Source organism: Ranitomeya variabilis, chromosome 3 (genome assembly GCF_051348905.1).
Source record: "Ranitomeya variabilis isolate aRanVar5 chromosome 3, aRanVar5.hap1, whole genome shotgun sequence".
NCBI lineage: Eukaryota > Metazoa > Chordata > Amphibia > Anura > Dendrobatidae > Ranitomeya > Ranitomeya variabilis.
In genome coordinates, this window is record NC_135234.1 from 485,157,241 (window position 1) to 485,172,241 (window position 15,001).

General features: G+C 46.9%; 1 long non-coding RNA gene across 1 annotated transcript in view; it reads left to right on the forward strand.

Moving 5' to 3' along the window:
• The window catches only part of LOC143818328 (uncharacterized), a 166,450-nt gene extending 151,762 nt beyond the window's left edge, over positions 1-14,688 (forward strand). Inside the window, exon 3 of the long non-coding RNA XR_013224468.1 lies at positions 14,561-14,688. This is a non-coding gene — a long non-coding RNA (uncharacterized LOC143818328). The remainder of the gene's footprint in view (positions 1-14,560) is intronic.
• Positions 14,689-15,001: the final 313 nt, after the last annotated feature.

A 15,001-nucleotide genomic window follows, 5' to 3' on the forward strand; every position in this document is an offset into this window, starting at 1 on the left:
ACATAATGAATTTGTTTTGAAAGCCTTAGAATTTTGTCTGACTAACAACATTTTTCTATTCGATGGGAAGTACTTCCACCAGCTCAGGGGCACAGCGATGGGGAGCCCCTGTGCCCCCACATATGCAAATCTGCTCCTGGGCCAGTGGGAGGAAAAAATTGTATTTAAGGATTCATTGACAAATATGGAGGACAAGATGGTTGCGCTATATTGACGATGTCTTCATCATTTGGAGGGGCACTGAAATTGATTTTGGTGAATTTGTTAGGGGTCTAAATGTGAATGATCTGGGCCTACATTTTACATATGAGGCTCATGGCTCTGAGTTGGCATTCCTTGATGTCCTAGTTCAAAGGGACGAGGAGGATGAAATTGTTACAACTAACTTTCGTAAACCCACTGCCACTAACTCCCTCCTGAGATGAGAAAGTGATCACCCCATGCCTCTGAAAAGAGGAATACCGAAAGGCCAGTATCTCAGGATCCCGCGTAATTGTTCCAACTTGATAAACTTTAAATTACAGGCGGATAATTTAAGGGGTAGGTTTCATGAGAGAGGGTACCCGGACATTGTACTACTGGAAGCCTATAAATCATTCCTCACCAGAAACCGCAATGATCTTCTTACACCCATCCCACCCAGTGTGGAGGATTACACCTCGCGGCTTGTGAGGAAATTCTCCAGTGGGGCAGGGGAAATAAGAGAGATTTTCCAAAGTCATTGGCAGCTGTTGCGGATGGACACGGACATCAGGGATGCAGTAGGTCCCTCGCCCCGTATTACTTTCTGTAAGGGCAAGTCCCTAAAGGACAGGTTGGTCCACAGCCATTACTATAGCCCAAAAATTCAATCCTGGCTAGTCCAACCTGCAGGGTGTTACAGGTGTGGCAAATGCAAAGCGTGTAGTGCATTACAGAGCAGTAAAACCTTCACGAGCAATAACACAGGTAGGATCTATGTGATTAGACAATTCATTAATTGCCAGACAGAAGGGGTTGTGTACAAGGCCACATGTGAATGTGGCTTGGAATATGTAGGCAAAACAAGAAGACCTTTTTGCAGAAGAATTAGGGAACACATACGAGATAGTGCCAACAAGAGGGATACCTCTATAGCTAACAATGTCAATAGCCATCACCAGGGTAACACAAATAAGAAGATTAAGTTTGTGGGAATTGATAGAATAAATCCCCAATTAGAGGAGGGCATTGGGACAAGATGATTCTCCAAAGAGAATGCAAGTGGATTTTTTGGTTACAGACAGTACTGTATATCCGAAGGGTCTGAATGACCAACTTTCCTTTTCCTCTTTCTTGTAGGTTAGGGGTAGTCAGGAACTGTAGAGAGGGACAGTCGTTGTTGAGTGGGGGCGCCACTGCGCAGGTCTAGTGTGCCAACCTCTGCGTGAGGTAGGATTGAGGTAGTATAGGGTACCCTAGGGGTTTTGTAGGCTTACCCCCACACTTGTGGAGCAACCCCACGTTAAAAGCAATGGGGTACTTGGTACCGGGTCCTTCGGTTCGGGGGATGTCACGGTGGCCTGACCTGGTCCGTGGCCCTTTTGAGGGGTGTCCAATTAAAGGTGTAGTTTGTATAATGTTCGTGACGCCACCTGTGGTACTCAGTCAGGGTGACCGACGCTGCTTAGGGGTCCGCTGGGGTGATGTTATGGCAGCAAGATGGTATACCTTCCCACAGGTGAAGTGTATCCCCAGGGCTTCCCAGATGTGTAGGTAGTGATGGTAAATGATGCAGGCGCAGTGAATAACGAGGACACAAGGTTGCAGTCTCTTTACCTTTTACTGGAAGCTTCAGCATCCACAGTCCAGGGTGCAGACCACAGGGTAGGCAGAGTCCGGCCGGTCCGAAGGCAAATCCAGAGTTCTCTTATCCAGGTGGAAATTAGTAGCCTCCCTACTAGCGCCTGTGTGTTGTAGTACTTCCCTGCTGAGCACCACGGGATAGTCCTCACAACCTTTGCGGATGTTCTAGATGTCTTTCTCTCTCTGTCCCCCAGATGGTATGGATAGGACAAACCCGTTTGACTGATGGCCTGAGGCTTGTTTATAGGGACCCTAGAGACGCCCCGACCCCCACAATTTGCCACTGTGTCTTCATAGGTATTAAGGTCGGGCAGCCAACTTGGAATTAACTGTCCTGCCGGTCTCTGAAGTAATGCGTAGAGTCAATTACTCCCTCGGTGTTCCGGCCACCAGCTACGCGCCTCAGAAGGAGGCAGCCTATTTCAGGGCAGAACTCCTCCTGGTGTTTTCTCCTTGTGCTGTGACTTTGTTTCTCACTCTCTACAATACAATTCTCTTCGTGTCCTTTCTTAGGATGCTGCCGCACGTGGGGCAGGCGCAGCTCCGTGTCTTTCTGTCTCGTGCTAGGCCTCTGCCAGGATCCCACCCCTGACAGGGACCCTCTGTCTGCAGCTCAGATGTTCCTCTTTTCCCCCTGTCTGCCTGACAGGTGTTGCCTGGGCCGAGCCCAGTCAGCTTCTCACTGACTAGATGTTACCTGTTGTGGATTCTGTTTTTGGGCTCCCTCTGGTGGTTACGGCTGGTACTGGGTGACTTTGGTGGGTTGCGGTCTCTGCTTTCCACCTGTCCATCAGAGGCTGGGTGTTTCCTATTTAACCTGGCTTTTCTGTCATTCCCTTGCCGGCTATCAATGTACTCAGATGTGCTCAGTTTGGTTCCTGACTACCTGCTCCCAGATCTCTCAGGATAAGCTAAGTTCTGTTTTTTAGTTGTTTGGTTTTTTGTCCAGCTTGCTAATTATGACTCTATGCTAGCTGGTAGCTCTAGTGGGCTGAGGTTCTCCCCATGTGCCATGAGTTGGCACATGGGTTCTTGTAATCTCAGGATGGTTTTTGATTAGGGTTTTTTGCTGACCGCTCAGACCCCTTTTGTATCATTCTGCTTTCTAGTTATAGCGGGCCTCATTTTGCTAAATCTATTTTCATCTCTATGTGCGTGCCTTCCTCTCATTTCACCGTCCATACATGTGGGGGGCAACTATACCTTTTGGGGTTCATTCCTCTGGAGGCAAGCTAGGTCTTTATTTCCTCTGCAGTGCTAGTTAGCTCTTAGGCTGGCGCGTGGCGTCTAGAATCAACGTAGGCACGCTCCCTGGCTATTTCTAGTTGTGTTTGTCAGGAGTAGGGCAGCGGTCAGCCCAGGTTCCATCACCCTAGAGCTCGTCCGTTATTTATGTTATTTTGCTTGTCCAGTGCGATACCCAGCCATTGGGATCCATGACTGTATAGCCGGCCTACAAAGTGTTAATTGTTTGGGCTGAAGCAGGAGAAAAAGAAGTGTTTAAGGGAAATTTTTTTTTTTTTTATCCCTCAGAGTTTTGCTGCCTAGCCCTTAATTGCTGTCTAGCTGCTTCTTACCTCCTCTTAACCCTTGAATGGCTCTGACCTTAGCTGTTTAACATGGATGTCCAGAGTTTGGCTTCCAGCCTGAGTAATCTTGCTGCAAAAGTTCAAAACATACAGGATTTTGTTGTTCACACTCCCATGTCTGAACCTACAATTCCTATTCCAGAGTTTTTTTCTGGAGATAGATCTACCTTCCTGAATTTCAGGAACAATTGCAAATTGTTTCTTTCTTTGAAATCTCGCTCCTCTGGAGACCCTGCTCAGCAGGTTAAGATTGTAATATCTTTCCTGCGGGGCGACCCTCAGAATTGGGCATTTGCATTGGCACCAGGGGATCCTGCATTGCTCAGTGTGGATGCGTTTTTTCTGGCACTGGGATTGCTCTATGAGGAACCTAACCTGGAGATTCAGGCTGAAAAGGCTTTATTAGCCCTCTCTCAGGGGCATGATGAAGCGGAAGTATATTGTCAAAAATTTCGGAAATGGTCGGTGCTTACTCAGTGGAATGAGTGCGCCCTGGCTGCAAACTTCAGAGATGGTCTTTCTGAGGCCATTAAGGATATTATGGTGGGGTTCCCTGCGCCTACAGGTCTGAATGAGTCTATGGCTATGGCCATTCAGATTGATCGGCATTTACGGGAGCGCAAACCTGTGCACCAGTTGGCGGTGTCTTCTGAACAGGCACCTGAGACTATGCAATGTGATAGAATTCAGTCCAGAAGTGAACGGCAAAATTATAGGCGGAAAAATGGATTGTGTTTTTATTGTGGTGATTCAGCTCATGTTATATCAGCATGCTCTAAACGCACAAAAAAGGTTGATAAATCTTTTGCCATTAGTACTCTGCAGTCTAAGTTCATTTTGTCTGTAACTCTGATTTGTTCACTGTCATCCATTTCCGTCGATGCCTATGTGGATTCGGGCGCTGCCCTGAGTCTTATGGATTGGTCATTTGCCAAACGCTGCGGTTTTAGTCTGGAGCCTCTGGAAGTTCCTATTCCTTTGAAGGGATTTGACTCTACACCATTGGCTATGAATAAACCGCAGTACTGGACACAAGTGACCATGCGCATGACTCCCGTTCATCAGGAGGTGATTCGCTTCCTTGTACTGTATAATTTACATGATGTACTAGTGCTTGGTCTGCCATGGTTACAAACTCATAATCCTGTCCTGGATTGGAAAACAATGTCTGTGTTAAGCTGGGGATGTCAGGGGGTTCATGATGATGCACCTCTGATTTCAATCGCTTCATCTACTCCTTCTGAGGTCCCTGCGTTTTTGTCTGACTATCGGGATGTTTTTGAGGAGCCTAAGCTCAATTCGCTCCCTCCTCATAGGGATTGTGACTGTGCTATAGAATTAATTCCTGGCAGTAAGTTCCCTAAGGGTCGTTTATTTAATCTGTCAGTGCCAGAGCATACTGCTATGCGGAATTATATTAAGGAGTCCTTGGAAAAGGGACATATTCGTCCATCTTCGTCCCCTCTGGGAGCAGGTTTTTTTTTCGTGGCAAAAAAAGATGGTTCCCTGAGGCCTTGTATAGATTATCGCCTTCTGAATAAGATTACAGTCAAATATCAGTATCCATTGCCATTATTGACTGATTTGTTTGCTCGCATTAAGGGGGCTAGGTGGTTCACTAAGATAGATCTTCGCGGTGCGTATAATCTTGTGCGGATAAAACAGGGTGATGAGTGGAAAACCGCATTTAATACGCCTGAGGGCCATTTTGAGTATTTGGTAATGCCTTTTGGACTTTCTAATGCTCCTTCAGTCTTTCAGTCCTTTATGCACAATATTTTCCGTGAATATATGGATAAGTTTATGATTGTGTTTTTGGATGATATTTTGGTGTTTTCTGATGACTGGGAGTCTCATGTTCTACAGGTCAGGAAGGTGTTTCAAGTCCTGCGGGCCAATTCTCTGTTTGTGAAGGGCTCAAAATGTCTCTTCGGAGTCCAGAAAATTTCTTTTTTGGGGTACATTTTTTCTCCTTCTACTATTGAGATGGATCCCGTCAAGGTTCAGGCGATTTGTGACTGGACACAACCTACATCTGTTAAGAGTCTTCAGAAGTTCTTGGGTTTTGCTAATTTCTATCGTCGGTTCATTACTAATTTTTCCAGTGTTGTTAAACCTTTGACTGATTTGACTAAAAAGGGTGCTGATGTTGCTAATTGGTCTCCTACGGCTGTGGAGGCCTTTCAGGAACTTAAGCGCCGGTTTTCTTCTACTCCTGTGTTATGTCAACCAGATGTTTCACTTCCTTTTCAGGTTGAGGTTGATGCTTCCGAGATTGGAGCGGGGGCGGTTTTGTCACAGAGAAGTTCCAATGGCTCGGTGATGAAGCCATGTGCGTTCTTTTCTAGAAAATTCTCGCCCGCCGAGCGCAATTATGATGTGGGTAATCGGGAGCTTTTGGCCATGAAGTGGGCATTTGAGGAGTGGCGTCATTGGCTTGAGGGTGCTAGACATCGTGTGGTGGTCTTGACTGATCACAAAAATCTGATTTACCTTGAGTCTGCCAGGCGTCTGAATCCTAGACAGGCTCGTTGGTCGTTGTTTTTTTCTCGTTTCAATTTTGTGGTTTCATACCTGCCAGGTTCAAAGAATGTGAAGGCAGATGCTCTTTCCAGGAGTTTTGTGCCTGACTCTCCTGGAGACTCTGGGCCTACTGGTATCCTTAGGGATGGGGTAATATTGTCCGCCGTCTCCCCAGACTTGCGACGTGCATTGCAGGAGTTTCAGGCGGATAAACCTGATCGTTGTCCACCAGAAAGACTGTTTGTTCCGGATGATTGGACCAGTAGAGTCATCTCCGAGGTCCATTCTTCTGTGTTGGCTGGTCATCCTGGAATATTTGGTACTAGAGACTTGGTGGCCAGGTCTTTTTGGTGGCCTTCCTTGTCAAGGGATGTGCGCACCTTTGTGCAGTCTTGTGAAGTGTGTGCTCGGGCTAAGCCTTGCTGTTCTCGGGCCAGTCGGTTGTTGTTATCCTTCCCTATCCCGAAGAGGCCTTGGACGCACATTTCCATGGATTTTATTTCAGATCTCCCTGTCTCACAGAAAATGTCCGTTATCTGGGTTGTGTGTGACCGCTTTTCTAAGATGGTTCATTTGGTACCCTAGCCTAAGTTGCCTTCCTCTTCTGAGTTGGTCCCTTTATTTTTTCAGAACGTGGTTCGTTTGCATGGGATTCCGGAGAATATCGTTTCTGACAGGGGATCCCAGTTTGTGTCTAGATTTTGGCGGACGTTTTGTGCTAAGATGGGCATTGATTTGTCTTTCTCGTCTGCATTCCATCCTCAGACGAATGGCCAGACGGAGCGAACTAATCAGACCTTGGAAACTTATTTAAGGTGTTTTGTTTCTGCTGATCAAGATGACTGGGTTGCCTTTTTGCCACTGGCCGAATTTGCCCTTAATAATCGGGCTAGTTCTGCTACTTTGGTCTCTCCTTTCTTTTGTAATTCGGGGTTTCATCCTCGTTTTTCCTCTGGTCAGGTGGAGCCTTCGGATTGTCCTGGAGTGGACGTGGTGGTGGACAGGCTACATCAGATTTGGAATCAGGTGGTGGACAATTTGAAGTTGTCTCAGGAGAAGACTCAGCAGTTTGCTAATCGCCGTCGCCGCGTGGGTCCCCGACTTCTTGTTGGGGACTTGGTGTGGTTGTCTTCTCGTTTTGTCCCTATGAAGGTCTCTTCTCCTAAGTTCAAGCCTCGGTTCATCGGTCCTTATAAGATCTTGGAGATTCTTAACCCTGTATCTTTTCGTTTGGATCTCCCAGCATCGTTTGCTATTCATAATGTGTTCCATCGGTCGTTATTGCGGAGGTATGAGGTGCCCGTTGTTCCTTCGGTTGAGCCTCCTGCTCCGGTGCTGGTGGAGGGAGAATTGGAGTATGTTGTTGAGAAGATCTTGGATTCTCGTGTTTCCAGACGTAAACTCCAGTATTTGGTTAAGTGGAAGGGTTATGGTCAGGAGGATAATTCCTGGGTGGTCGCCTCTGATGTTCATGCGACTGATTTGGTCCGCGCCTTCCATAGAGCTCATCCTGATCGCCCTGGGGGTTCTCGTGAGGGTTCGGTGACCCCTCCTCAAGGGGGGGGTACTGTTGTGGATTCTGTTTTTGGGCTCCCTCTGGTGGTTACGGCTGGTACTGGTGTTGTGAATTTGCTTTTTGCTCCCTCTAGTGGTTACTAGTTTTTTGACTCTGGTTTTTCTGTCATTCCTTTTATCCGCACCTGGGTCGTTAGTTAGGGGTGTTGCTATATAAGCTCCCTGGACCTTCAGTTCAATGCCTGGCAACGTAGTTATCAGAGCTAGTCTGCTGTGCTCTTGTCTACTGATCCTGGTTCCAGTTTTATCAGCTAAGTCTGCCTTTTGCTTTTTGCTATTTGTTTTGGTTTTGTATTTTTGTCCAGCTTGTTCCAAATCTATATCCTGACCTTTGCTGGAAGCTCTAGGGGGCTGGGGTTCTCCCCCCGGACCGTTAGACGGTTCGGGGGTTCTTGAATTTCCAGTGTGGATTTTGATAGGGTTTTTGTTGACCATATAAGTTACCTTTCTTTATTCTGCTATCAGTAAGCGGGCCTCTCTGTGCTAAACCTGGTTCATTTCTGTGTTTGTCATTTCCTCTTACCTCACCGTCATTATTTGTGGGGGGCTTCTATCCAGCTTTGGGGTCCCCTTCTCTGGAGGCAAGAAAGGTCTTTGTTTTCCTCTACTAGGGGTAGCTAGATTCTCCGGCTGGCGCGTGTCATCTAGAATCAACGTAGGAATGATCCCCGGCTACTTCTAGTGTTGGCGTTAGGAGTAGATATATGGTCAACCCAGTTACCACTGCCCTATGAGCTGGATTTTTGTATTCTGCAGACTTCCACGTTCCTCTGAGACCCTCGCCATTGGGGTCATAACAGTTTGCCAGGCCAGTATTAAATGTTTAATGCATTGCAGAAGAGGGATTATAAGAAAGAAGATTCTGAGTTTTTTTTTTTTTTTCTCTCCTTCCCCTTTACCTCAGAGTGGCTATGCTTGCTGCAGACATGAATGTCCAGACCTTGATTACAAGTGTGGACCAGCTGGCTACTCGTGTGCAGGGCATACAAGACTATGTTATCAGAAATCCTAGGTCAGAACCTAAAATACCGATTCCTGAACTGTTTTCCGGAGACAGGTTTAAGTTTAGGAATTTCGTGAATAATTGTAAATTGTTTTTGTCCCTGAGACCCTGTTCTTCTGGAGATTCTGCTCAGCAAGTTAAAATTGTGATTTCGTTCTTACGGGGCGACCCTCAGGATTGGGCTTTTTCGCTGGCGCCAGGAGATCCGGCATTGGCTGATCTTGATGCGTTTTTTCTGGCGCTCGGTTTACTTTATGAGGAACCCAATCTTGAGATTCAGGCAGAAAAGGCCTTGCTGGCTATGTCTCAGGGGCAGGACGAGGCTGAAGTGTATTGCCAAAAATTTCGGAAATGGTCCGTGCTGACACATTGGAACGAGTGTGCACTGGCCGCTAATTTTAGAAATGGCCTTTCTGAAGCCATTAAGAATGTTATGGTGGGTTTTCCCATTCCCACAGGTCTGAATGATACTATGGCACTGGCTATTCAAATTGACCGGCGGTTGCGGGAGCGCAAAACCGCAAATTCCCTCATGGTGTTGTCTGAACAGACACCTGATTTAATGCAATGTGATAGAATCCTGACTAGAAATGAGCGGAAAATTCATAGACGCCGGAATGGCTTGTGCTACTACTGTGGTGATTCTACACATGTTATCTCAGCATGCTCTAAACGTATAGCTAAGGTTGTTAGTCCGGTCACCGTTGGTAATTTGCAACCTAAATTTATTCTGTCTGTAACTTTGATTTGCTCACTGTCATCTTATCCTGTCATGGCGTTTGTAGATTCAGGTGCTGCCCTGAGTCTCATGGATCTCTCATTTGCTAAGCGCTGTGGATTTACTCTTGAACCATTGGAAAATCCTATTCCTCTTAGGGGTATTGATGCTACACCATTGGCAGCAAATAAACCGCAGTATTGGACTCAGGTTACCATGTGCATGACTCCTGAACACCGCGAGGTGATACGTTTCCTGGTTTTACATAAAATGCATGATTTGGTTGTTTTAGGGCTGCCATGGTTACAGACCCATAATCCAGTCCTGGACTGGAAGGCTATGTCAGTCTCAAGTTGGGGCTGTCGTGGTATTCATGAGGATTCCCTGCCTGTGTCTATTGCTTCTTCTACGCCTTCGGAAGTTCCGGAGTATTTGTCTGATTATCAGGATGTCTTCAGTGAGTCTGAGTCCAGTGCACTGCCTCCTCATAGGGACTGTGACTGTGCTATAGATTTGATCCCAGGCAGTAAATTTCCTAAGGGAAGAATGTTTAATCTGTCGGTACCTGAACATACCGCTATGCGTTCATATATCAAGGAGTCTCTGGAAAAAGGACATATTCGTCCGTCTTCTTCCCCTCTTGGTGCGGGATTCTTTTTTGTGGCAAAAAAGGACGGATCTTTGAGACCTTGTGTTGATTATCGGCTTTTGAATAAGATCACTGTCAAATTTCAGTATCCTTTACCGCTGTTGTCTGACTTGTTTGCCCGGATTAAGGGTGCCAAGTGGTTCACCAAGATAGACCTTCGTGGTGCGTACAACCTTGTGCGCATTAAGCAAGGTGATGAATGGAAAACCGCATTCAATACGCCCGAAGGTCATTTTGAGTACTTGGTGATGCCTTTTGGGCTCTCCAATGCGCCTTCAGTTTTTCAGTCCTTTATGCATGACATTTTCCGGAAGTATCTGGATAAATTTTTGATTGTTTATCTGGATGATATTTTGGTTTTTTCTGATAATTGGGATTCGCATGTGGAGCAGGTCAGGTTGGTCTTTAAAATTTTGCGTGAAAATTCTTTGTTTGTCAAGGGCTCAAAGTGTCTCTTTGGTGTACAGAAGGTTCCCTTTTTGGGGTTCATTTTTTCCCCTTCTGCTGTGGAGATGGACCCAGTCAAGGTCCGAGCTATTCTTGATTGGACTCAGCCCTCGTCAGTTAAGAGTCTTCAGAAGTTCTTGGGCTTCGCTAACTTCTACCGTCGTTTTATCGCTAATTTTTCTAGCATTGTGAAACCTTTGACGGATATGACCAAGAAGGGCTCCGATGTAGCTAACTGGGCTCCTGCTGCCATGGAGGCTTTCCAGGAGTTGAAACGCCGGTTTACTTCGGCGCCTGTTTTGTGCCAGCCTGACGTCTCACTTCCCTTTCAGGTTGAGGTGGATGCTTCGGAGATTGGGGCAGGGGCCGTTTTGTCGCAGAGAGGCCCTGGTTGCTCTGTTATGAAACCTTGTGCCTTTTTCTCTAGGAAGTTTTCGCCTGCCGAGCGAAATTATGATGTGGGCAATCGGGAGTTGTTGGCCATGAAGTGGGCATTTGAGGAGTGGCGTCATTGGCTCGAGGGTGCTAAGCATCGTGTGGTGGTCTTGACTGATCACAAAAATCTGATGTATCTCGAGTCTGCTAAACGCCTTAATCCGAGACAGGCCCGCTGGTCATTGTTTTTCTCCCGCTTTGATTTTGTTGTCTCGTATTTACCAGGTTCAAAGAATGTGAAGGCCGATGCTCTTTCTAGGAGCTTTGTGCCTGATGCTCCTGGAGTCGCTGATCCTGTTGGTATTCTTAAAGATGGAGTTATCTTGTCAGCTATTTCTCCGGATCTGCGACGTGTGTTGCAGAGATTTCAGGCTGATAGGCCTGAGTCTTGTCCACCTGACAGACTGTTTGTCCCGGATAAGTGGACCAGCAGAGTCATTTCCGAGGTTCATTCCTCGGTGTTGGCAGGTCACCCGGGAATTTTTGGCACCAGAGATCTGGTGGCCAGGTCCTTTTGGTGGCCTTCCTTGTCAAGGGATGTGCGGTCATTTGTGCAGTCCTGTGGGACTTGTGCTCGAGCTAAGCCTTGCTGTTCTCGTGCCAGCGGTTTGCTCTTGCCCTTGCCTGTCCCGAAGAGACCTTGGACACATATCTCCATGGATTTCATTTCTGATCTTCCGCTATCTCAGGGCATGTCCGTTATCTGGGTGATATGTGATCGCTTCTCCAAGATGGTCCATTTGGTTCCTTTGCCTAAGCTGCCTTCCTCTTCCGATCTGGTTCCTGTGTTTTTCCAGAACGTGGTTCGTTTGCACGGCATCCCTGAGAATATTGTGTCAGACAGAGGATCCCAGTTCGTTTCCAGGTTCTGGCGATCCTTTTGTAGTAGGATGGGCATTGATTTGTCGTTTTCGTCTGCTTTCCATCCTCAGACTAATGGACAGACGGAGCGAACCAATCAGACTTTGGAGGCTTATTTGAGGTGTTTTGTCTCTGCTGATCAGGACGATTGGGTGACATTCTTGCCGTTGGCTGAGTTTGCCCTTAATAATCGGGCTAGTTCCGCCACCTTGGTTTCGCCTTTTTTCTGCAACTCTGGTTTCCATCCTCGCTTTTCTTCGGGTCATGTGGAGCCTTCTGACTGTCCTGGGGTGGATTCTGTGGTGGATAGGTTGCAGCAGATCTGGAATCATGTGGTGGACAACTTGAAGTTGTCACAGGAGAAGGCTCAGCGCTTTGCCAACCGCCGCCGCGGTGTGGGTCCCCGACTACGCGTTGGGGATTTGGTGTGGCTTTCTTCCCGCTTTGTTCCTATGAAGGTCTCCTCTCCCAAATTTAAACCTCGTTTTATTGGGCCTTACAAGATATTGGAAATCCTTAATCCTGTATCTTTTCGTCTGGATCTTCCTGTGTCGTTTGCTATTCACAATGTATTTCATAGGTCCTTGTTGCGGCGGTACATTGTGCCTGTAGTTCCTTCTGCTGAGCCTCATGCTCCGGTGTTGGTTGAGGGCGAGTTGGAGTACGTGGTGGAGAAGATCTTGGATTCTCGCCTCTCCAGGCGGAGGCTTCAGTACCTGGTCAAGTGGAAGGGCTATGGTCAGGAGGATAATTCCTGGGTGGTCGCCTCTGATGTTCATGCGGCCGATTTAGTTCGTGCCTTTCATGCCGCTCATCCTGATCGCCCTGGTGGTCGTGGTGAGGGTTCGGTGACCCCTCACTAAGGGGGGGGGTACTGTTGTGAATTTGCTTTTTGCTCCCTCTAGTGGTTACTAGTTTTTTGACTCTGGTTTTTCTGTCATTCCTTTTATCCGCACCTGGGTCGTTAGTTAGGGGTGTTGCTATATAAGCTCCCTGGACCTTCAGTTCAATGCCTGGCAACGTAGTTATCAGAGCTAGTCTGCTGTGCTCTTGTCTACTGATCCTGGTTCCAGTTTTATCAGCTAAGTCTGCCTTTTGCTTTTTGCTATTTGTTTTGGTTTTGTATTTTTGTCCAGCTTGTTCCAAATCTATATCCTGACCTTTGCTGGAAGCTCTAGGGGGCTGGGGTTCTCCCCCCGGACCGTTAGACGGTTCGGGGGTTCTTGAATTTCCAGTGTGGATTTTGATAGGGTTTTTGTTGACCATATAAGTTACCTTTCTTTATTCTGCTATCAGTAAGCGGGCCTCTCTGTGCTAAACCTGGTTCATTTCTGTGTTTGTCATTTCCTCTTACCTCACCGTCATTATTTGTGGGGGGCTTCTATCCAGCTTTGGGGTCCCCTTCTCTGGAGGCAAGAAAGGTCTTTGTTTTCCTCTACTAGGGGTAGCTAGATTCTCCGGCTGGCGCGTGTCATCTAGAATCAACGTAGGAATGATCCCCGGCTACTTCTAGTGTTGGCGTTAGGAGTAGATATATGGTCAACCCAGTTACCACTGCCCTATGAGCTGGATTTTTGTATTCTGCAGACTTCCACGTTCCTCTGAGACCCTCGCCATTGGGGTCATAACATACTGGGTGACTTTGGTGGGTTGCGGTCTCTGCTTTCCACCTGTCCATCAGAGGCTGGGTGTTTCCTATTTAACCTGGCTTTTCTGTCATTCCCTTGCCGGCTATCAATGTACTCAGATGTGCTCAGTTTGGTTCCTGACTACCTGCTCCCAGATCTCTCAGGATAAGCTAAGTTCTGTTTTTTAGTTGTTTGGTTTTTTGTCCAGCTTGCTAATTATGACTCTATGCTAGCTGGTAGCTCTAGTGGGCTGAGGTTCTCCCCATGTGCCATGAGTTGGCACATGGGTTCTTGTAATCTCAGGATGGTTTTTGATTAGGGTTTTTTGCTGACCGCTCAGACCCCTTTTGTATCATTCTGCTTTCTAGTTATAGCGGGCCTCATTTTGCTAAATCTATTTTCATCTCTATGTGCGTGCCTTCCTCTCATTTCACCGTCAATACATGTGGGGGGCAACTATACCTTTTGGGGTTCATTCCTCTGGAGGCAAGCTAGGTCTTTATTTCCTCTGCAGTGCTAGTTAGCTCTTAGGCTGGCGCGTGGCGTCTAGAATCAACGTAGGCACGCTCCCTGGCTATTTCTAGTTGTGTTTGTCAGGAGTAGGGCAGCGGTCAGCCCAGGTTCCATCACCCTAGAGCTCGTCCGTTATTTATGTTATTTTGCTTGTCCAGTGCGATCCCCAGCCATTGGGATCCATGACAGTTACCTGGGCGAAGCCAGTCTGCTTCTCTCTAACTTCCTATCCAACCCACCAGTTTTACCCTTCTGTGAGGAGTGCCCTACTAGATAGGAGCATAACTCCACCTGGTGGTCTGGAGTGTGAAGTGTGTTGTGATGCTGTGATACCTGGAAAGATGAGCTCCTTCATTACCTTCAGACGTAATATCACTCCCCCTGGTGGAAGAATAACATTACTGCAGCAACCAGGACTCTGGGGCGCTGCACTTGTTCCTTCCTTTTTTCCTCCTTTTTTCTTGCTTTCCATGGGTATATGGGGCCCCATTATAATGGGGGTCAGCAGCTGGCACGCACGTGCGGTATTAAGTAATTTTTTGTATAAGCGCCATAGTATTAAATATGAATGGTCTACTTTAAAATACGGGGTATTTTTTTCCTTTTTCTGCCGGTTTTTTCTTTGTCTGAGTCTAAGTGCACTTGCTCCATTTATATATTCCGTGGTAAGAAACCTGTACATAATCTAGTGGTGCCTTGGTGGACCGTGATTGGTCCACAAGAGAGTGTATTTATATGCCCATAAAGTAGCCAATCTTATGTATTGCTACAATGAAAATTGTCTTCATTTTGCAGGGCGTGCATTTAAGGCCGGACGGCTTATTGACTGTCCACGCATGATGACAGCGGCATGGTAACGGCACCACAATTCTGGCCCCACAAAAATCTCCTGATGAGCAGAGCAAAACGCATCGGGAAGAGGTTTTATAGGATTCACCATGTGTTCTCAGATGAATGTTGTGTCCCGAGTGACATGAATGCGGGTGAGATCCTTCCTGTTCTTTGTTATATGTCTACTGTCTTAACAGAGTCAATCTCCCAATAGGTTTAAGGAGTAAGTGGTGATGATTAACCTTGTAGCATGCACCCGCTTTGAGAGTAAGTTGCATTATTTGGTGACACCACAGTTGTTGACACATCTGATATTGACTTTATCATCTGTTCTGATCCCAAGGGACAATATTTGGGTCTATTGATGAAGGTCTTGTTGGTGGACGATACTTGGATCCTAATGAA